The sequence below is a fragment of the Papio anubis genome, chromosome 10, assembly GCF_008728515.1.
Source record: "Papio anubis isolate 15944 chromosome 10, Panubis1.0, whole genome shotgun sequence".
Classification (NCBI taxonomy): domain Eukaryota; kingdom Metazoa; phylum Chordata; class Mammalia; order Primates; family Cercopithecidae; genus Papio; species Papio anubis.
This window is the reverse complement of record NC_044985.1, coordinates 32,935,465-32,958,821: the sequence shown is the minus strand read 5'-3', so window position 1 is coordinate 32,958,821 and position 23,357 is coordinate 32,935,465. Positions and strand designations below refer to the sequence as shown.

The window sequence follows — 23,357 nt, the reverse complement described above, 5'->3', positions numbered from 1 at the left end:
ATGACTGTAGGAAGGTCACTATTTGAAACCAGACCCTTGGGGTGCCAAGCATGCTCCAGGTGGATGTCAACTGCCCCTCATGGAAGTTCCCTCTGGGAGGCTACAAAGATGCAGATCAGGAGACATTAAATGCAGCCTGTGCCCCATATTGTTGACTCCGATCCTTCACCTCTCCCTGTGCTCCTACCCTTTTACAAGTGACTCTGTAGCTCCTCCTACTATAGGAGAGCAATATAAGGTCCTGCCCATTGATCCTGGGCTTTGCTGGGTGGAAGCCTAGGCCTTAAGAGGATTGCAAGTCTCCTCTTACCCCTGACAGCTGTACCACTGCCTTGGGAAGCTGCCCCAGGATGCCACTGCCCTCAGCCTGGCATGAGACCCAACTGTATGCCCAGCCAGGTATCAGCCAAACCCCAGGAAACTCACAATTGCAGGAGTAATAATAAAGAATTGTTGTTTTAAGCCACTGTGTTTTACAGTATTTTTACATGGTATTATTATGCCAGTAGTTAACTAATACATAGTGTAGGAGACTGCTCATAGAAAATATGATATGCCCCCTTCCCAGAAAAAGGATAACTAGATTTTTGTATGTGCTGTTGTTATGAGAGGTTTAAGTGAATTTACTTAGTTATTGCTCACAACAACCCTACAAGACAGATAGGATTTTTATCCCTATTTTAAAGATATGGCAGCAGAGAGAGTTAAGTAATTTGCCCACAATTGGAAAGTGGTCAAGGCAGGATTCAAACCCCAGTCACCTGGACCCAGCGCCCTTGCTCATAACTTCTGGGCTAAATGGCCTTGCAAAGCGCCAAGCCCACCTTGTCTAACCCTTTGCTGTGGGTTCCCATGCCCTCTGGATAACATTTGACCTGACCAGCACTACTAATTAGTACAGTAGTCAAGGCCCTGCATAGCTCAGTGCCTGATTATCCTGTCCAGACTCCTGCCCCTCCTCCTCCTCCTTCTCCTTCCCTACCCCTCCCTCAAGGCCTGCTCAGACCCTGCTGAGCCTACAGTTTACCAAATCCACCAACTTCCTCAAACCTTTGCACCAGCCACTCCTTCTGCCTGGACCACCTTTAGGTCATCTTCTGGGACACAGGCCCAGGGAAAACTTCTGAAGGAACCATTTCTTGTCCCCAGACAAGTGCACAGGCTGCTTTATTCTGAGTGTTCTCCCAGGCTCCAGAAACTTCTCTACGGAGCACTAAGGATTCCAGGCTGTGGCTGTCTGCTTAGCTCATGTCTGAGCAGGATGAAAGCCCCTTGAGAGCATGGCCTAAGATCTGTTCATCTTTCAGCCCAGGGGTCAGCAGGATGCCCGCTTCCATAGTGAGAACGCAGTAAAAACTGGCTATATTAAAAGGCAGGTGAAAGGAACAATGCTGTAATGAAGAAATGGATAGGGAGACAGGAGATTTGAAATTTCATTTTAAAATAACCAAGTCTTCATTTCTAACAACGTTAATTAAACTGCTCAACACCCCTGGGTCTCAGCTATCTATTCTTCAATTGGAATCTTTCTTTCATGACGGTTTCCTCTGCCAAGCCTTTCCTTGCAGGCTGATGTGTTCAACAGAGTGTCTTGGGACAAGTGACAAAAGGCACTATATTGGCTTGGAACCGCAGAAGGAATTGAAGGCCTACTTCCTAAACATTCACTCCTGGCAACACAAAAGTCCCTGTACCGTGCTTCCAAAGGAAATGGAGGAAAGTGTGTGGCAGAGGAAGGCACATTATTAAGGAGTGAAAGGAAAGGATTCCCATGACAGAGAACAGATAGGTAGGGACTAGATATGGAGTCAAAAAGACTTATTTAACAGGAGCGAGCAAGTGACTCATGGGGAGGCTCAACCCTCAGAATCCTGTGCAGCTGACAGGTGGTTATCACTGCTGTGCCCTCAGACTTCCCTCGACAGAGAGCTGAACAGGGCCCAAGATGGAGACCATGGCTGCCCTCAAAATCTCATATCTCCAGGCCTCCTACAAGAGACAGATCACAATCACGGAGCAAAAAGGGAACTATATCCAAGAAGAGTGAAATGGACTGCCTGGGCACTGTGGCTCATGCCTATAATCCCAGCACTTTGGGAGGCCAAGGCGGGTGGATCGCCTAAGATTAGGAGTTCAAGACCAGCCTGGCCAACATGCTGAAACCCCGTGTCTACTAAAAATACAAAAATTAGCTGGGCATGGTGGCAGACGCCTGCAATCCCAGCTACTGGGGAGGCTGAGGCAGGAGAATCGCTGGAACCCGGGAGGCAGAGGTTATAGTGAGCTGAGATGACACCACTACAGTCCAGCCTGTGTGACAAGGGCGAAACTCCGTCTCAAAAATAAAATAAAATAAAATAAAAAATAAAATGTGAAATGGACTGTTTCTAGAGTCAGAGGCTGAGACTCTATAAACACAAATTCCTGTCCCCACTGACAGCTTCATAATCACTAATGAGCAGTGTTTCTGTTGCTGAAAACACACATTCCTTGCTTGTGTTACCTGAGAAAGATGGGGAGCCCCAGAATAATGGATGCTTCTTGGTCTCTTTTACATTAAGCTTAGACCAAAATGCAGAGTTACAGACAATTGAATATAAGAATCAGAAGAGATCTTTGAGATCAGGGCACCTAGTAGTTTTCAAAAACACTTTGTTCAAACAAAAGCTTACAAAAGCATAAATATAGGAGAGGAAACTGAGACTGCTCCCATTGGGGTGCAGGGGCCAGGAACCCCAGTTGTTAGTGCAGGGACAACCTCTGAGATGGCTTGATGGAGGCTTGGGAATTTGGTGGGAAAATCATGGCTTTAGTCCAAACCTGCATTTTGCAGCTATGAAAACTATGGTTCAGAGGGCCAAGGTGACTCATCCAAGGTCACATGGTCAGAAGGCGAAAGGACCAAGAACAGAACTCAGGCTCCTGGCTGCCAGTCCAAATGCCCTTTCTTCTACATGTTGAATGCCACCCCTTTCCTAGGAATGGACCTCCATACTTTCCCTTTCTTGGTCCCCATTAGCAAGTCCCAGGCCACTGGAGAGCTTAGGCTATGAAAAACAGTAACTGAGTAACAATACGTCTTACGGAGGCATTCATCACACATCACAGGGAAAGCCCTGCGATGACCACCAATCCCCACCACAGCTCACCCCTGACATGGTCAAATCAGCAGAGGCTTGCGATGACCTGCGACTTTCTCAGGATCCCCTTTCCACCCCTTTCCTCTTCTGTTGCATTTCTTACAACACTGAATTAAAGGACTGCCTGCAATGCTGTAATTCTTCCATTTGCTGGGTTCGTCCCTACACAGTATTTGTGTTTGGTTTTAAAATGCTGTTTGCTCCACTTTTAATTTCCTTTTAGAGAGCTGCAAGACAGAAGCCAATATTTAATCGTAGGAACTGGAGGGGACTTTACAAGCCGCTTACAAGGCACAAATAGAGTAGTTATTTTCCTATTTCCCTTCTGATTGAATTGGCTGCTGTATCATATGCAGTAAACAATGTGAACCCGAAAGCATTTTTACATCCTTATCTCACCCTCCCATACAATCAAAAGAAAAAATGCACTGTAATAAAAAAAAAAAAAAGTGCAGGACAGGGTCAGGGTGGGAGACTAGAACTTTGTACTTATTTAAAAGTTAATTAAACTTGAAAGGTTTGTGGAGACAATTCATTTTGTTTTGTAGCCTAAGACCGTAAAGTTTGCATTCCATTTTACCAATAGAATGATAAAAAGTAACCTGATGTTATTTTCATCCTAATAATAAATAATATATAATAAAACTAGAATAAAGAGTTTCTTTTTAAATAGAAAAGTAAAAACAAAAACACATGCAGCATACAAGTCTGAACTGACTTACCAAAAAACTATGTAAACTATTTTAAGGTATGACCTATGCAATTGCTTTACTTTCACTCTTTTCTGGAAAGATGACTTTGCAGTAAGCACACAGGCTTGGCTTGACTTTATAGGCATCCTAGTTAATCTTCTGAATTGACAAATTTAAAATAGATGGGGTATACTCTTGAGAAAGAAAGTTGAACATACAACTAATAAGAACAGGAAGGATCCCCAAAGCTTTATAGGTAACTCAGATTTGGAGTCGGATAACGTCCCGCTCCTTGTCAGTTCCTGGTCATAAGCATCTATGGACAATGCTGAGAAGTCTTCGCAGGCGAGAAGAAGTAGGAATCCTAGATGAGTCATATTGAAGATGAACCCGCGGCCGGTGTTAGATTACCCAAACCAGACACAACAAATGGAGCCAGGAGTGGGCTGTACACAGATTGCCTCCCTACAGAGGATGTATGTATGTGTGTGCATGCGTGTATGTGCATGCGTTGTGTAAGATAAAACATTTCAGAGAAATAAGAGTTACTGATGAGAGAGAACAAGAATTGTTAAATAAGGTAAGCAGTTCCTCCTCTTGGAAAAATGTGGACTTATTGGAAAAAAGGATTTCCAAGGCTCCAGTTCTACAATTCTTTGATTCTACAAGGTAGAAAGTGAATCTTCCAACAGCACATTGAGATCCCAAAATCCTGATGGTGAAGCCCATGCCGATCACCTGTTTCCTTCTGACAGTGGTTACTCTTTAATGGAAACCACTTGCCAGAATATGTAACTTCCTAATCCCTGTGTGTCTCCACTCCGTGAGCACCCTGGGCACATGGCCTGTGTTTCATTCATCTTTGGGATCCCAGCACAGTACCTGAAGCATACAGTGGGCACCCCAAATTGTGGAAAGGCAGGAAAGAAAGCTAGTACTTAAATTTTATTTTAAAATATTGAATGTTTACATATTAGATAATGTTAGTCAAATTCCTTGGCACCTATATGTTACATGAATATGTTCTTCAATTAAAATACGTCTTTTCTAGTAGCCATTATACCAAGTCTCCCTACGCACAGGACAAAGGAAATATTCCCTAAGAGAAATCAGCCCGTACCTCCTGCTCTATCACTCAGATTCTTAAGAGTATAAAAGCAATCATAGAAAAAGAGCATAAATCACACTGGCCATCTCACTGATCAGGAACGTCAGACAGAACAAGACAAGGATGTTGCTCTCAGCACTATGTGCTGTCTTTTCTAGCAAAGGCAATTAAGTAAGGAAAAGAAATAAAAGGCATTCAGATTGGAAGAAAGAAGTAATACTACCTCCATTTAGAGATGACATGATCTTGTATGTAGAAAACCCTAATACATTCACCAGCAAACGGTTAGAGTTCATCGACAAGTTCAGCATGATTTCAGGATACAAGAGCGAAACACAAGAATTATCTGTATTCCTATGCACTACCAATGAACAACCCCCAAAATGAAACTGACAATGTCATTACCCCGCATCAGAAAAGATAAAGCACTCAGGAATCAATTTAACAAGAGAAGTGCATAACTTCTACATAGAAAATTATAAAACATCATTGAAAGGAATGAAAGAAGACCTAAATAACTGGAAAAGCGTCCCGTTTTTATGATTGGAAGACTTACATTGTTAAGATGGCGATACTCTTCACATTGATTTACAAAATCAGTGCAACCTCTAGCAGAATTCCAGCTGGCCTTTTTGGTAGAAATTAACAAGCTTATCCCATGGAAATGTAAGGGACCCAGAATAGCCAAAATAATAGCGAAGAAGAAAAAAGTTGGAACACTTACACTTCTCAATTTCAAAACTCTCACAAAGCAACAATAATCAATATTTTGTGGTACTGCCAATAAGGCCAGATGCACAAATCAATGGAATAGAATTGAGAATCTAGAAATAAAGTCATGTATTTATTATGGTCAGTTGACTTTTGACAAGGTTGCCAAGACAATTCAATGGCAGAAAGAACACTCTTGGCAACAAACAGGGCTGGGACAACTGGGAAGCCACATGCCACAGAATAAATGTGGAGTCCTAACTCACACTGTATACAGAATTGACTAAAAACAGACCAAATATCTACATAGAAGAGCTGAAATTATAAAATTCTTAGAAGAAACCTACGTGACCCTGGATTAAGCAGTGGTTTCTTAGATGTGACAACAAAAGCACAAGCGAAAAAAGAAAAAGAAATGGATAAATAGGACTTCATCGAAACTAAAACCTTTTTTTTTTTTTTTTTAACAGAGTTATCACTCTGTCACTCAGGCTGGAATGCAGTGCTGCAATCATGGCTCACTGCAGTCTCAAACTTCTGGGCTCAAGAGGTTCTCCAGCCTCAGCCTCCTGAGTAGCTGGAACTGCAGGTGCATGCCACAACGCCCAGCTAATTTTATTTTTTCTCTTTTGTAGAGACAGAATCTTGCTGCATTGCCCAGGCTGGTCTTGAATTTCTAATCTCAAGTGATCCTCCCGCCTTGGCTTGTTCAGGTTACAAGTGCGAGCCACTGCACCGGTCAAAATTAAAATCTTTCGTGTTTCATGTTTCAAATGATACTACTAAGAGAATGAAAAGACAGCTTACAGAATGCAATAAAATATTTGCAAATCTTATATCCAACGAGGGTCTACTATCCAGAATATGTAAAAACAAGATTATAACTTTAGAATAAAAAAAAAATCTTAAAATGGTAAAGTATTTAAACAGATATTTCTCCAAAGAAGATATACAAATGGCCAGTAAGCATATCAAAAAATTCCCAACTCATTAGTTATTAGGAAAATGCAAATTAAAACCACAAAGAAATACTACTTCACACCTACCAGAATGACTATAGCAAAAAGATTGACAAAAAAAAATCATCAGCAAGAATATGGAAAAATTGGAACCCTCACACATTGCTTGTGGGAATGTAAAATGGCACAGCTGCTTTAGAAACAGTTTGGCAACTTCTGAAAGGTTAAACATAGAGTTACCATATGATCCAACAATTATACTCCTAATTGTATATGCAAGAGAACTGAAAACATTCCACACAAACACTTATACATGAATGTTTGCAGAAGCATTATTTGTAATAGTCAAAAGTGAAAACAACCCAAACGTCCATCAACTGATGAATGGATAAACAAAATGTGGTGTATTCGTACAACGGAATATTATTCAGCCATCAAAAGGAATGAAGTATTGGCTTATGTTATAACCTTGAAACCATTATGAACCTCAAACCTCAAAAACATACGCCAAGTGAAAGAAACCAGACACAAGAGACCACATATTATAGGATTCTATTTATATGCAATGTCCAGAGTAGGCAAAGGCAAATCCACCGAGACAGAAAGTGGATTAGTGGTCGCCAGGGAATGAAGGGAGGTGGGAACAACTGCTATTATTAATGGGTATGAGATTTCTTTTTGGAGTGATAAAACCCTCCTGGAATTAGATAGTGATGATGGTTGCACAACTTTTTAAATATATCAGAAACCACTGAATCATATACTTTAAAGAGGTAAATTTTATGGTATATGTATTATATCTCAATTAAATAATAATAGTGAGATATTTTCAAATACTACTGGTGAAAAGGTTCACTGATAGAACTTCTTGGACGAGAGGTTTGAAAATGGGTATTATATTTGACCCAATAGTTCAAATTTAAGAATTTAACCTCAGTAAATAATTAGGAATGTTACAACTTTAGCTGTAAACACGTTCTCTGCAATGTTGTTTATAGTATCAAAACACTGGAAATATACTAAAGGTACAATTAAGACTTTGTTAAGTTATTTATGGTACATTCATTCAACAGAATATAATTCAGCCATTAAAATTATGTTTATCATATACTGTTAACAAGACAAGGGAGTATAAAAACACAATGTGCAGTATGATCCTATTTTTGTTTGTTTTTAACTATGTACCTATCTTACCTCCATATGTATGTATGTATGTATGTATGAAAGGTATCTATCATACCCCCATATTATAGAAATCATAAAACTATTCTTTCCAACACCATAGCTGGTAGCCACGTGTGAATATTTAAATATAAATTAATTAGAATTCATCAGAATTAAAAAATTCAATTCCTCAGTTGCACTTTCCACATGTCAAGTGCTCAATAACCACCCAAGAACAATGGCTTCCGTATTGGGTGGCAGACAGCATTTCCATCATGGCAGAAGCCTCCATTGAAACAAGCCAATAGAGAAGAATGAACACCAAATGGGCTTATGGGGGCTTTTCATTTTCTTCTCTTTATGTTTATTTTCCCCTTTTTCTTTAATAAACATAGATGTTTAGAATAAAATAACACTGTTCTTTTATTTTCTTAAAGAGTCAAGGTAAACTAAAACAGGGAAGAAGGGGACTCAAAAAACACTCACAGGATAGTCACCCACTTGGTGTGCTGCAAATTGAGCAAGTCCCTTCCATCTGGACAGCAGTAGGGTTGGTGTTCATCATCTCCTTTGCCCAGGCAACACCTCTGCACCCACCGAGCTGTGGGTGGTGGGGTACAGGGAGCAGCCCCAGACAAGACCACAGACTCCCACTGTCCTTACTTGAAGTTCAGCAATTTTCCACAAATAAATATCTTCTCAGATTGTTGCACGTCTTTGATAGATTACCAGAGTGATAAAATGGCTGCTTCTGTTCATTTTGTCCAGATTTATAGTAGCTTTCTGGGAGAGAGAACTTGCCGACCTCCTCATTTGGCCATAAGCCAGAAGTCCTGACTCCTAACATAGAATTAGAAAATAATGATCCTGGACGGGCGCATGGTTCACACCTGTAATCCCAGCACTTTGGGAGGCTGAGGCGGACAGATCACGAGGTCAGGAGATCGAGACCATCCTGGCCAAAAAGTGAAACCGTATCTCTACTAAAAATACAAAAACTAGCTGGGAGTGGTGAGGTGCACCTGTAATTCCAGCTACTCGGGAGGCTAAGGCAGAAGAATCACTTGAACCCGGGAGGCGGAGGTTCCAGTGAGCCGAGATTGCACCACTGTACTCCAGCCTGGCGACAGAGCAAGACTGCATCTCAAAATAATAATAATAATCCTAGTATTGTATGAGGCTTAGGAAAAGAGGCACTCTCAAACTCCCAGGTGATAAAATAAATTAGTTCATGCTTTCTGGAGGACAACATGGGAAATATATATCCAAAGCCTTAAAAATAATATAGCCCAAAGTGCTGGGATTAGGCGGGCAGATTACTTGAGGTCAGAAGTTCCAGGCCAGCCCGGCCAACATGGTGAAACCCTGTCTCTACTAATAATACAAAAATTAGCAGGGCATGGTGGCACATGCCTGAAATCCCAGCTACACAGGAGGCTGAGGCAGGAGAATTGCTTAAACCCAGAAGGAGGAGGTTGTAGTGAGCCAAGATTGTACCACTGCACTTCAGCCTGGGCAACAGAGTGAGACTACATCTCAAAAATAAATAATAATAATAATATATAGCCCTTTACTCAATTATGTCATTTCTAGAAACTTGTTCTATTAAAATAATCATGGGTGTGCTCAGAGATTCAGCTACGAGAATGTGTATGACAGCTGTTTGTAACAGCAAAAAGCTGAATTCTAGCTGAAAGTATAGCAACAGATATACTTTCATGATTAAATATAAAATACATTAAAAATAATGTTGTTGGGCCGGGCGCGGTGGCTCAAGCCTGTAATCCCAGCACTTTGGGAGGCCAAGACGGGCGAATCACGAGGTCAGCAGATCGAGACCATCCTGGCTAACACGGTGAAACCCCGTCTCTACTAAAAAATACAAAAAACTAGCCGGGCGAGGTGGCGGGCGCCTGTACTCCCAGCTACTCGGGAGGCTGAGGCAGGAGAATGGCGTAAACCCGGTAGGCGGAGCTTGCAGTGAGCTGAGATCCGGCCACTGCACTCCAGCCTAGACGACAGAGCCAGACTCCGTCTCAAAAAAAAAATAAAATAAAATAATAATAATAATAATAATAATGTTGTTGGCCGGGCGCAGTGGCTTACGCCTGTAACCCCAGCACTTTGGGAGGCTAAGGCAGGTGGATCACGAGGTCAGGAGATCGAGACCACACTGGCTAACACGGTGAAATTCCATCTCACTAAAAGATAGAAAAAATTAGCCGGGCATGGTGGCGGGCGGTAGTCCCAGCTACTCGGGAGGCTGAGGCAGGAGAATGGCATGAACCCAGGAGGTGGAGCTTGCAATGAGCAGAGGTCACGCCACTGCACTCCAGCCTGGGCGACAGAGCGAGACTCCGTCTCAAAAAGAAAAGGTTGTTCAGGGATATTTAATGACATAGAAAATGTTGATAAATGTTATGTTTTAAACATGAGTTGTAATGTGAAAGGTATTTCATTTTTGTTATATGTATATGTATACATATATACATATACATTTAGAATAAATTAGAATGGTTAAGATTAAAATGTAAACAGTGACTATTTCTATGTGGTAGGAAAATATCTGGATGGGGTGGGAACATGTTATTTTAGACACCTTTTATAATGAATATATATCATCTTTGTAATAAGAAAAAAGTTACTGTTTTTAAAAAGGTGAAATCATATTAAGACAGGAAATATTTGAACTTATAACTTGAAATAAAATTATCACTACAACTAGCTCTGGACTTCCTGGGTGCCAAGACAAAAAGAGAAATATAAAACAGAGGCGTCCCCTGTTTGATCTACTGGCTCTTCCCAGGAGACAAACTACCATCCCAGCACCAAATTCTAGGAGAAATGTATAACGCACACTTCTCAGTAACACAAATGCCACCTCTATGATGCTGGCACAGCAGGGGGTTACTTGCGGCCCTCATCTTTGTTCTAACTTTCCTGTAGTTGCCTAAAAACTGTGGTTCCCACACCTTACTAAAAGACAAATCAAACACACTGTGCCTAGTTTTTGGTAATGTACTTCATTCTCTGTTTTTTACCCTAGTGAAATAGTCCCAAAATGCAGGAGATGTTTTCAACACGACACCAATGATGTAATATCTGGCTTCTGTGCAATATTTTGATGGTGACAAGGTTTCACAATGAGCAAGAACGCTCAGAAGACTGTCTCCAGGGTGAAATGGATCATGAAGAGCAGTAGGTGTAGCATACTTTGAGAATTACATTTCTTAGTAATAGAGCTGGTTAAGGGCCCCCGAGAAGAGAAGGTGGACAAAACTAGGTCAGTAACTATGGGTGATTGCTCCAAAACTTGATGGAAGTCACAAAAAGGCAGGTCTTAAATCTACCAGCCTTGAACTGACCCCTTGCAAGCTGAACCTCACCATGACAAGAAACAGAATCCAGAGCAACACACAAACTACATTTGTCAGAGTCACAGCCCCTGAAGACTCCAATTTGGGGGGCAAGGGGAATGTGGGGAGTTGAGTCTAGTACCTTCTGTGGACTTTGTCTATCCTCTGCTATAGAAACAATTCAAATTAGATTTCCCCTTAGTATCTAACCTACAGTTTCTCTTAGTTACTGTGAATCCACGTCACTCGAGACAGCCAAGGTGTTGGGAGACTGCTAACATAGCTTTTTCTTCCCTCTGAATCTTCCCCATCCCCAAATACCTTCCACTCCATACATATCTGATGCTTACCTTCAAGGCCCCAGTCAAGTCTTTCCTGACCACGTGTCTAATCTTTCTTTCATCTGTGACCTCTAAGAGCACTTACCCACAACATAACTAACTTTTTGACACTCACTTTGCATGTCATGTGTCCCCAAACAAGCCATAAGCTCTGAAATCCTGGGCATGTTACCTAGCACCGGCTCTAGTATCTAGTGCGTAAAACTGGCCAGGGTAGTAAAGAAGCTGGAAACACTGCTGGAGAAATCAGCTTTACACCAGACACAAGAACACTGTCAGGTACTAAGGAACCTGTTTTGAAACCTTCAAAAGCTTGTCCACTGGAAGATGGACTGAGCAAGCGTTTTTCATACTGTAAGAAGCAACACATGGGCGATCATGTAATCAATTTAGAGGTAAAAGACTTATTGTAAGAGTAACTACTGTTTCATAAAGTGCTTGTCACGTGTATGAGAGCATGTATGTATATGTATGCACATGCATGCACGCATGCTCATATACTGAGTCATGCAAACTAATTTCTTTCAAAACAGTTTGCAAGGTAGTGAGTTACATAAACAGATTAAAGATGGGTACATTTCAATGATGAGAGAGTCATTGAAAGTTAAATGAGGAGAACTCTTAAGTTTTCTCCCCATTCTATGAGACTATCAGCTTAGATCACAGGCACTGTGTACCACTGAAGGCACAATTAGGAGAGAACTGATTCTACAGGCTGGACGTATACAGGCTGAGATTTCATTTGGCCATTTATATTGGAATAGCACCTCTGTGAAAGGCAAGATTGAAAGTGATACTTAGACCTGGAGTTTTCAATGCAGATGAACATCAGACTCACCTGGGGAGCTTATAAATAATATCCATACCTAATCCTGACATATATCAATTGAAACACTGGGGCCCAAAATTTGTGTTTCCTTTTCAAGCTTCCCAAGTAAGGGCGGACAACCATTGATTTATATGTACCAAATGTGTAAATTATATTTGATAAAGCATAAGGGGAAGGGAAACAACACCAGTATTTACAAGATCACCAAAAGAAAGAGTTTGAAAACATGAAATCAGGGCTTTTGATTTTTGTTCAGGATGTAGAGAACTGAAAAGAACATTATTACCATGCTTGCAAAAAATAAAAAGCCAGGTAAAGCACAAGATCATAATCTTCTCAAATCCATGAGAAAACTCAGGCAAAGGAGAACAAATTAGCCCAAAATCTAGAGAGGCATTTGCAGGAAGAGACAAGACATGAGCACTTGAGGCATGTACCTGGACACTGACTAACAAGCATCAGGTCACAAATAACAATGGACTACCACTGAGAGAGTTGAAAGAGCATGGAGACAGACCACTCTGGGGCCCAATACCACAGGAAGACCAAAAAATGGGAATGGCAAAGGCCTTTGGCAAGCCAGCTCCAATCCTAAACACAAGGTATCACTAGAGGAATTTGAAGTCTGGGGGTACACTGAGAATAACCAGAGAAACGTGAACCCTCAAACCCAGTTCATCTTCTGACTAGATTGATCAATCTTCACACTAAAGGCCTAGTAAAAAGAGAATGGCATGCCCATTCTCATGCATAAATCCTATCTCCATATCTAATGTCCTATATAAGATGTCTAGTTATCAACAAAAAAAAATTATAGGGCATGAGAAAAGCAAGAAAAGATCATACTGTGAAGAGACACTGCAATGAATAGAACCAGACCTAGATACTGAAGCTATCAGACAAAGAATTTTAAATAAACAAATTAATTATAAAAGTCCTTCGTGGAAAGGGTAGACAACCTGAAAGATTAAATGGAAAATGTATCAGAGAGAAAAACTGCAGGAAAGAATCAAATGGAATATTTGAAAGGCTAAACACAGTAACAAATAAAGAATGCTTTCAACAGGCATTCTTCAGTGGACTTGATACAGCAAAGGAAAAAAATCATTGAACTTGAAAATAGATCAGTAGAAATTACCCAAACTAAAATAAAAAGAGAAAAAAACATGAATAAAACAAGCAAAAAATAATGGAGTGCCCAAGAGCTGTGGGACAGTATCATAAATTCAAACCTAGGTGTAACTGAAATTTCAGGAGAAAAGAAAGAAAATAGGCAGAATATTTGAAAAAATAATTGCTGAGAATTTTCCAAAATTAATAACAGATACCAAATCACAGATCCAAGGAGCTCAAGAACATCAGGTATGATAAATATCAAGAGTGTGCATGCATGCATACATGTGTACACACACACACACACACACACACACACACTTCTAGGCATATCATATTCAAAGACCTGAAAACCAAAGACGAAAATAAAATCTTAAAAGCAGCAAAAGAAAAATGAAACATCAATAAAAAGGAAGAAAGATAGGAATTACAGAAGACTTCTTGTCAGAGGCGTACAAGAAGAGAATGAAGCAACATTTTTAAAGTCCTGAAATTTTTTTTAAAATGTCAACCCATTGCTTCTCAGCCTTTTAGCTAAGATCAAGTATAAAAATTGTCAACCCAGAATTTTATACCCAGTGAAATACCTCCCAAAAATGCAGGAAAAATAAACATCAAAGACAAACAAAAACTTAGAATTCATTGCCCGGAGACCGACACTACAATAAATGTTAAATTAAGTTATCCGGGCACAAGGACTATGTTGCCAGACCGAAACTCAGATCTACACAAAGAAATGAATGATGGAAATGATATAAATGAAAATCAAAATTCTTTTTTCTCTTAATTTTAATTGCTATGAAAGATAATTGAATATCTAAAGCAGGAGTAAACAAACTATAACCTACAAGCCAAACCTAGCCCTTGGTCTATTTTAGCATAACCAATGGGCTAAGAATGTTTTTTGAAAGACATTTTTAAAGAATTGTTTAAGAATAAAAGTTTATGCAACAGAGACCATCTATGGCCTCAAATCCTAAAATACTTACTTTCTGGCTTTTTTACAGAAAAAGTTTGTTGACCCTTGGTCTAAAGCAAAAAATCTATTATTTATAGCTGATATAAAAAATGATAATAACAATAGCACAAAAAATAAAAGAGAACTGTGAATATACTGCTATAAGACTACAAATGAAACAGTATAATATTACTTGAAAGTAGACTCTGATTAATTAAAGATACATATTATTAACTCTAGAGCAATCACTAAAAAAATTTAAAGAGGCATAGATAAGAAGTTCATAGTGGAGATAAGGAAAATATTAAAAAATGCTCAAGACCAGGAAGTTGAGGCTACAGTAAGCCAAGATTGCGCCACTGCACTCTGGCCTGGGTGACAGAGTGGGACCCTGTCTCAAAACAAACAAACAAACAAACAAAAAACAAACAACAACAACAACAAAAAACTCAAGAAACAAGAAAAAAAAGAATAGATAGAACAAATAGAAAACAACTAGCAAGATGGTCAATTATAATTAAGCCATATCAATAGCACAGTTAAGTGTGAATGGTCTAACATACCAGTTAATGGAAAGATATTGTCAGATTAGTTGAAAAAGTAAGACTCAAGTATATGTTGCCACAAGAAAGCCACCTTAAGTATACAGGTTATTTTATAACCTAAATATAAGTTAAAAGTAAAAGAACAGAAAAAGATACACAATGCAAACATTAATCAAAAAAAGCTGGAGTATCTATATTATTAACACCCAAAGTAGTCTCCAGAACAAGGAATATTAACAGAAATACAGTGGGATATTACATAATAAGAAAGGGATCAAGATGTTCTCCAAGAGGACATCACAACCCTGAATGTGCATGCACTTAATAACAAAGAGTCAAAATACATGAAGTAAGAAGTGATATGACTAAAAAGAAAAATAGAAACATCCACAATTGTAACTGGAAACACTAACATTCCTATCTTGGTTATAGAGAAAACAAGTAGAAAATTAATAAGAGCACAGAAGACCTGAACAACTCTATCAAGCAACTTGACCTAATTGATATTTCTGCAACTTCCCACCCATCAATAGCAGAATACACATATTTTCAAGTGTGCATTGAAACTCACCAAGATAAACCATATTCTGGGCCATAAAACAAACATGAACAAATTTAAAAGAACAGAAATCATGCAAGTCATATTCTAGGATAATAAAAGACTTAAACTAACAGAAAAACTTCTAGAAAACCCCCAAATCTCTTAAAATTAAATTATATACTTTAAAATAACATATGGGTCAATAAGTAGTCTAAAAAGAAATGTTAAAATAGTTAAACTATTTAAAATAATTAGTTTAAAATTTATTTTATTTATTTAGTTTCATTTCATTTATTTAGTTTATTTATTTAGTTTAAAATATGTAAACTAAATGAAAATTAAAATATACATTTCAAAATTGTATTATGCAGCTAAAGCATTAGAGGGAAATGTATAGCATTAAATACTTCTATTAAAACAAAAATCAGTAATATAAGCTTATCCCTTAAAAAATAGAAGAGTACATTAAACCCAAGAAAAGAGAAGGAAAGCAATAATAAAATAAGAGCAGAAATCAATGAAATTGAAAACAGAAAAATAATAAACAAAATTAAACCAAAATCTGGGTCTTTCAAGAGATCAACAAAATTGATAAGCCTCTAGACAGACTAAGCAAGAAAAAGACTGAAGACATAAATTAATAATGTCTAGAATAAAAGAGGGAGTATTATTACTGACCATTCAGACATAAATGGCTAGTAAAAGAACACCACAAAAAATTCTATATCAATGAATTTGACAACTTAGGTGAAGTGGACTGAATCTTTGAAAGATACAAACTAACAAAACTTATCAAGAAGAAATAGATAACCTGAATAGTCCTATATCTATTTATAAAATTAAATTTGTGCTAAAAACCTTCCAACAAAGAAAACTCTAGGACCAAATGGTTTCACTAGAGAATTCTACACAACACTGAAGGAATAAATAATACCAATCCTACATAATCCCCTCCAAAAATACATTACAATCAAGTGGAATTTATCCAGAGAATGTATGACTGGTTCAACATTTGAAAATCAATCAGTGCAATTCACCATATTAAATATTAAGAAAAGTCATATGATTCTGTCAGTTGATGGTAAAAAAAGAATTCAATAAAATTCAAAATCCACTCATAATTTAAAAAAACACTGTCACTAGGGGAGGGGGGGAGGGATAGCAATAGGAGATAGACCTAATGTAAATGATGAGTTAATGGGTGCAGCACACCAACATGGCACATGTATAAATATGTAACAAACCTGCACGTTGTGCACATGTACCCTAGAACTTAAAGTATAATTTTAAAAAAAAACAGTCAATAAACTAGAAATACAAGGGAAATTCCTTAACATCATATTGTATCTACAAGAAACTCAACTAACATCATACTTAACAGTGAAAGATTTATTGCTGACTGCTCCATAAGAAACAAAGCAAGGATGTTCTCTCTTATCACTGCCATGCAACATTGTACTGCAATTCTTAGCCAGTGTAATAAGTTGGAGGAAGGGAAGGAGAGAGGGAGGAAAGAAAGACAAGTCATTTAGGTTAGAAAGGAAAAAATAAAACTGTCTCTATTCACAGATAATACGATTGTCTATGTAGAAAATTCCAAAGAATCTAAGAACAGATGAGTAACTTTAGCAAGGTCACAGAATACAATACCAACATACAAAAATCAATTGTATTTCGATACACCAGCAACAACAGCAATCCCCAAAATGAGATACTTAAGTATAAATCTAACAAAATATGTGCAAGATCTATATCCTGAAAACTACAGAGTGCTGATGGAAGAAATCAAAGACTTAAATAAATGGATGGTTATATCCTGCTCATGAACTAGAGGACTCAATAATGTAAAGATGTCAATTCTTCCTAAATTAATGAGTAGATTCAATGCAATTCCATTCAAAATCCAGAATTTTTTGCAAATATTGACAAATTAATTCTAGAATTCATATGGAAAGGCAAAAGAACTAAAAGAGTCATAGCAATTTTGGAAAGGAATAAAGTTGGAGGGCTTACATTATGTGCTTCCAAAATGTATTTTAAAGCCACAGTAATCAAGATACTATAGTGTTGGCATGAAGTAAGCACACAGATCAATGGAACTGAATTCAGAGTCTAGTAATAAAACCCTTACATTTTAGCTAATTGATTAGTGACAAAAGTTCTAAGACAATTCAAGGGAAGAAAAGACAGTCATTTCAACAAATGGTGCTGGAACATTTGGACTTCCACATACCAAAAAGAAAAGACTTTTGACTCATACTTTATCCCTTATACAAAAATTAAAGCAAAATGGATCATAGACCTAAGTGTTAAACATAAAACTGAAACATAAAACATGAAACTTCTAGAAGAAAATAGAAATGTTCAAGACTTTCTGGTTAGAGAATTCCTCAATTCAACAACAAAAGTTGGATACATTAAAAAATTGATAAATTGGTTTATCAAAATTAACCCAGAAGACACTGTTAAGGGAATAAAAATGACAAGGCAGTTGTTGGGAGAAGTAATCTACAAACTACATTTGTGACACAAGACTTATACCCAGATTATTATACTGAACAACAAGAAAACTCAATAAAAACAGGTAGTTAAAATTACCTCTACATAACACTTCAACACTTTAAAATTGTATTTGCATTTCTGTTTTTTCCAGGCAGTAATGGGTCCAAACACAACCTCTCATCAATTTGTATCTGTAGCACATTATTTAACTTTGGAATTGGATTTTTGATCTGTTAACTTTTGGTGTACTTTATACTGACCCAAAAAAAAGTTAGTTTTCTTTGAATTCAGGAGATAAATTCAAAATCCCCTGGAGGAGGCCTAGGCGGGCAGATCATGAGATCAGGACATCGAGAATATCCTGGTTAATACGGTGAAACCCCGTCTCTACCAAAAATACAAAAAATTAGCTGGGCGTGGTGGCGGGCGCCTGTAATCCCACCTACTTTGGAGGCTGAGGCAGAATGGCGTGAACCCGGGAGGTGGAGCTCGCAGTGAGCCAAGATCGTGCCACTGCACTCCAGCCTGGGTGACAGAGTGAGACTCTGTCTCAAAATAAATAAATAAATAAATAAATAAATAACGAACCCTTAGCATGAATCACCACATTTGTAATCACCATATTTTCTCCTTTCCCTGCTACCAAAACTAAACAATTCTGGAACATAATGATGAAAGAAATGACCCTTATTTTCCCTTTGCTCATATTTCTTCATTTATTTCTCATGACCTGGTACCATGTTTTTGAAAGTCATTATAAATCATATTTAGGAACATTGTGAGGTGTAACAACCAACCAAAGAAATTCTGCATGAAAGAAATCCTATAAAATTGAGTTATTTAATATGTAACTCTCTTTTTCCAAGTGAACACCTGTCCTTTTTGCCCAAAACCCTACCTGCTTAGACCATACTGCTCTGCTGGAAACAAGAGAGAATAAGCCATGATTTCCAGCACTATATCCAGTTTGTTTCCAATGACTGCACTCTTGTCTGGATCTATTTTATTTTTTATTACAGTACTACTCACTGCCTGACTTATTAGACAAAACATAAATAAATGTCTCCTTCCAGTAGACTGTAAGCTCCAATCCCCAGCACCTAGAACAGTGTCTGGCACACAGTAGATGCTCAATAAATATTTGTGAAATGAATGACTGCCCAAGGCATTTCTCTCTACCTCATTCCCTCACATTCTTCCAGTGATCCTGGCCAGCCCATGGCAGTATTGTTGCTGAAAATAGGAAAATATGCTGCCCTCCACTTCTGCTTTCTTCCAGGATTACTGACCATGTCTTTTTGCCAATTTCTTTGCTAACTAGATACTGAGGATGAAAAGCGGCATCCCTGGTTGCCCAATCTAATTCCAAAAGTCCAGCACCAATGTCCACCAATGACTACCGTATAAAGCAGAAACAAAGTGCAGCACCCACTTCATGTTTCAGATGAAAACAGGATAAATGATTTCAAAGCAGTTCATGGTAGAGGCTGGTTTCCTACTAAATTCAACTATCAAAGCTATCACTCATTGGACTTAGCATCAGGAGAATTGTTTTCTAGTCCAGGATCTACCAGTAATTGCATCTTCACCAAGTCCCAGCCTGTTAGTTTGAAGACAGTTAGCAACACTGACACAAAGACATGATTTAGAGCAAGTAAGTGTTCTCAACAGAGGGATGGGGAGTTACCAGGGAAGGTAGGCAGTGGGTAGCCCAGAAAAATCATCTGTGAGGCTTTTCAAACTACAAAGAGTTTGAAACTCCTCTGAAACTCCTCCACCCCAATCCACCCCTTGAGAGTTACCACCATAAAGTGAGCCACTGTTGCTATTACTATTGGGAGTATGGAAAACTCAGAAAAGCTTTTCCAGGTTTCAAGTGTAAGCTCGTAGAGGAATAGGACCAAGATTTACTATGCTTCTTAGTAACATCCACAGAATCTAATACAGGGTAGTCCTGTCTTTACTTACTTTTCCAACCTCAGCTCCTTTCCCCCCCTCAGCCACACCCTAGGCGTCTCCCATGGTATTGGACTTCTGATTACCCATCTATGCCAGACCTTGCATCACCTGTCCCCGCCTCTGAGAGACACAGTTGGTTGCCCACATAAACAGCCCAACAGGCAGTCTCACTGTCCTCCTTGCTAACAGAATTCTGATTGTGTTCAGACATGGGGCATGGATGCTCAGAGTAGGTGAGCCCCTCCTACAGCTCCAGAAAATAGCTTGGGCAAAGCAATCATAGGCCCCTCTTCTCCTTTGTCAATGACTGGTTTCAGGGTAAGCATGAGACCACTTTGGCCAGTGACACAGGGTACTTCGGGGAAAATTTGTTCTTTGTTATCTACGGAAAGACTAAGCAGCAATCCCTGACCTTCTTGTTTCTGCTTTGGATGTTGTCATGTGAAGGCATGATGGAGCTCTAGTCACCCTGGAAAACCAAGATAATTTTCTAGAAGCCACCCAAGAGCTGTGGCCACTTTGAACGACCTACCTTCAGATGTTCTAAGCAAGACAGTAGAGTAACCTAAATAATGTTACAACAAAAAGTGTCCCTCCAGAATCCTACCACATGGCCTAGAAAATCTCTCAACTTTTTCTCCTAGACCTGTCCTTCTCATCTTCAATTCAAAGCTCAGCTACAGTTTCTTTGGGGAGTCTTCACTATGTCCCCAGACAGATGAGTCCTCGATGATGTTATCTACATATCTGTCTTTCCAACTAGACTGTGAGCTTCTCAAAAGCACGCATTTTCGCCCTTGGCAGAGGCCCTGGCATATATTGAGCATTTATTAAATGTCGAATGAATGAATAAAAAATGAATGAAAGGAGGGACACACAGGATGCCTTCCATGCATTAGATAAAGACTTGACTGACGGAATATGGCCCCCAGGGTGTCTACATTCTACTGCAGACTACCTTTAGATGCTGGTGAGCAAAGACAGAGATAGTACAATGAGCATGTCCTATTTTGTCAGACTTCTCATTGGGAATTGCGCCCCCTACCGACATCCCTTGCAGCTGAGGTGGGCCAGTCTATCAATCACAGTGGGTCATGTGCCCATTCCTGTTGTGGGAACCTCTTCCTGTCTGCTGAGATGGCTTGGCTCTGCTTTGGTCCAGTATGTCAATAAGATTGTTATAAGGGGCCGTGCAGTGGCTCATGCCTGTAATCCCAGCACTCTGGGAGGCCAACACGGGCAGATCACTTGAGGTCAGGAGTTCGAGACCAGTCTGGCCAACATGGTGAAACCCCATCTCTACTAAAAATACAAAAATTAGCCCAGCGTGGTGGCCCACGCCTATAATTCCAGCTACTTAGGAGGCTAAGGCAGGATAATCGCTTGGACCTGGGAGGTAGAGGTTGCATGCAGTGAGCCGAGATCATGCCACTGCACTCCAGCCTGGGTGACAAAGTGAGACTCCGTCTCAAAAGAAAAAAACAGAGAGAGAGAGAGACAGAGAGGCTGCTATATGGATAGAGAAGATGGGATTCTCTGTCTCACTCTCTGTCTCTGTCTCTCTCTCTGAAGGAGCAGATAAGCCTGAAGGTAAAAGTCCTATTTATAGTCCATACTAAGAACCAATCAACACAGAGAGAAAAACAGCTAAGAGATACACAAGAGAGAACTAGCCCTGGAACCTTATATGAGCCTCTGGAACTAGCTATAGCTTTAAGCTAAAATCCTCGACCTTTTCATTTATGTGACCCCATCAATTTCTACATAGAATAAGGCAATTTTCAAGTGACCAAAACCCAACCCAAAGAAAACAATTCTGACAAATACGACGGGTAATGATGAGGGCAGTCTGACAACACCCCCTCCATCTGCAGGGCCTGTGCACTGGCAGCCCTAATCTTGACCTCTGGGATGGTGTCAGCAAGTAAGGCATCCTGGAGGAAGCCTAACCATGAACAAGTCAGGGAAGGAAAGAATGCCCCCACCCCACACACACCACCACCACATCAACACAAAGGGGGAAAATCAAGCAGTATGCTATGTACTCCATGAACATCATATAACCTAAGGCTGTTGTCATGATTATAATATTAACAATACCTATTTTACTTTAAGGGAACTGAGGCTCAGAGCAGTTAAGTAACTTGCTCAAGGTCATATAGCTAGTTACTGGAATTTAAATAGCATTCTAGACTTTTCCCACTTTCCCACTCCTGATCCCCAGGCTTTGGGAGGTGGACAGTACCCCTCCACCCACCAGCTCCCCTCAAACGCCGCAGGGCATACAGACCTGAAGCCTGACAACACAAGCCCCCTGGAGTCAGAGCAGCCTCCAGACCCAGCTTTTGAGAAGCCCCAAGTAACTAACCAATGTGTAAGGTTGGTTATTCAACAACGAAAGTAAAGAGCCAGGGCAGGGGAAGCGGCGGCACCCGCGCTGGCCCCGCGTGAAGCGCGCAGAGGAAAACACTGGAGCTCGCTCGCTCGCTCTTGGCCCCACGATCGGCCTTGAACCCCAGCCCCAGCTCCGCGCTCTCTCCAGCAGTTTGGCCCCCAGTCTCTCCTCTCCTCTCGGCTCTGCCGAAGTCTCTGGCCCCACATGGCTCTGGACGATTACAGACCCACACCGCTCCAGCCTTGCCCCGGCCCTCTGCTCCCGCCCCATCCAGATGCTGGCAGCTGCTAGCCCCGAGGCAGCGACTAGACCCCGACGCCGCCACTGCGCCGCGGCCCCGCGAGCTCCTGGCTGCCCCGGCGCGCCCGGCAGGGGCGCAGCGCATCTCCCGCCGCAGTCGCGCGGCCCCGCACTCGCTCCGGCTCGGGGTGAGCCGTCCGGAACCCACCACCGCCCCCGCCTGCTGCGCTGGCCCCGCTCACCTCGCCGCCCGCGCCCGCCGGGCCTCTCGGCGCCCTCGCCCGGCTCCCGGTACCGGCTCCCAGCGAGCCCGCCTGGGGCCGGCGTTGGCTGCGGCCGCGCGGGGCGGGGCGCGGCTCCTCCCTGCCCTGAGCCACCTGGGGCGCGGGAGGGGGCCCGGCCGGGACAGGTGAGCCCCGCCCGCGAGGGAGCAGTCCGGGGCCCGGCTCCGCGGGGAAACCGCAGGGCTCTGCCACGAGGTTGAAGGGAGGCCCGGACGGGCGGCCGTGTGGTAGTCGCCAGCGCTTGGGAGCCGGCGAGGAGCCTGTTTCCACCCAGCCAGCCCCGCTCAGGAAGTGAAAGAAGCACGGGATTCGGACCCCACCCAGCTTAAAGAGGGAGGGTCCAACCCCTTTCTTCCTGGAATGTAGAAACGAAGAGTGCAGACCCTCGAGAGTGAAAATGATTGGGCCAAGGGTGCAGGTGAGTTAGTTCAGGATTGGAAAAACTCTGAAAGACCTTTTTTGACCATTCCATCCAACCCCGTCCCCACCTTGCCCACCCCTCAAGTGGCAAGGCCTAATC

The 23,357-nt window shown here is 40.8% G+C and overlaps 1 protein-coding gene across 1 annotated transcript in view; it reads right to left on the bottom strand.

Moving 5' to 3' along the window:
• Positions 1-22,847, bottom strand: part of LYPD6B (LY6/PLAUR domain containing 6B) — a 181,577-nt gene extending 158,730 nt beyond the window's left edge. Inside the window, exon 1 of the mRNA XM_031651224.1 lies at positions 22,796-22,847. The gene's annotated coding sequence lies outside the window, so the exon portion shown is untranslated. The remainder of the gene's footprint in view (positions 1-22,795) is intronic.
• Positions 22,848-23,357: the final 510 nt, after the last annotated feature.